This window comes from Dipodomys ordii, unplaced genomic scaffold (assembly GCF_000151885.1).
Source record: "Dipodomys ordii isolate 6190 unplaced genomic scaffold, Dord_2.0 Scaffold1000046735, whole genome shotgun sequence".
Lineage (NCBI taxonomy): Eukaryota > Metazoa > Chordata > Mammalia > Rodentia > Heteromyidae > Dipodomys > Dipodomys ordii.
Genome location: NW_012330352.1, coordinates 1 through 1,063, shown reverse-complemented (window position 1 = coordinate 1,063; position 1,063 = coordinate 1). Strand labels below are relative to the sequence as shown.

The following is a 1,063-nucleotide window of genomic DNA, read 5'->3' as shown; positions in this document are numbered from 1 at the left end:
CCAGAGGGGCAGGATAGAGACCTCGGCTTAAGTGGCCCAACCTGGCAGTGAGGCTCAGGAGGTTGTACAGGGCAGCCATGGAGATGTGGTTCCCATAAACACTGAAGACGCGGAGCTGGGAGCACTGGCTCAGGCCTGGCAGGATGGCCGAGAGATGGGCATCCGTGAAGGCACAGTCCTCCAGGGCCAGGGTCTCCAGGGTGCTGGCCACATGCTCCAGCAGGTCTCGCAGGGACTCAGGACTGGAGTTATCCATGAACAAACTGGTCAGTTGCAGGTGCTGGAGCTGCCTGGTGCAGGGAGCCTGGGACAGACACCTCAGGTCGTCGTCCTGCAGTGCACAGGCGCTCAGAGACAAGGCCTTCAAAGGCCTCAGGCTCCTGAGGATGGCGGGCAGCTTTCCATAAAGGAAGAGGACTTCGTGCACATGAAGCTCCCGGAGATGCTGCAGCTGGCCCAGATGGGCCCCAATTTTCCAGGAATACCAAGAGTTCTTTTGGCTGGCAGTGTAGAAGTCGGCACGCATCTTGGAGAGCTTCAGGAGGTGAAGGTTCTTCATCTGGCTGAGATAAGGGGCAAAGATCTTCATAGTCTCTCGATTCCAGAATTCACTCACCACCAGTTCCTGGATGGAGTCCAGCCTCACCACATGCAAAGCCTTCTGGATTTCAGAGATGGAGTCAGACCAAATCTGCAGCTTCCTGGAGCACAGCTGAACTCTTTCTCTCCTCTCCCTGGCCCACTGGAGCAGGTGGGCTTGCAGAGCATCCTGGGTGCCATCTTTGATGGTCAGATCCATGGTGATCATCAAGGGTTGCTCTTTAGTCAACCCTGAGCAGTGGCTCTCTGTTGGCTTGTCAGTCAGGATGTCTGGAGAAGAGATACGGGCCATCGAAGGGTACCCCCATGTCCAGATGTTGGGGTGCTCCTTCCGCAGACTGAGCACTTGCAGTTTCCACCGACTGGGGCGCTCCTTCTTGGCCAGTAGCAGGTCGAGCCCATCCAGGACAGCCTTGAAGGTTTCCAGGTCTGGAGACTCTTCCAGGTCCCCCAGGGGGAGGCA

The 1,063-nt window shown here is 57.2% G+C and overlaps 1 pseudogene; it reads right to left on the bottom strand.

Moving 5' to 3' along the window:
* Positions 1 to 41: 41 nt before the first annotated feature.
* On the bottom strand, positions 42 to 1,012 carry LOC106002984 (annotated as a pseudogene).
* Positions 1,013 to 1,063: the final 51 nt, after the last annotated feature.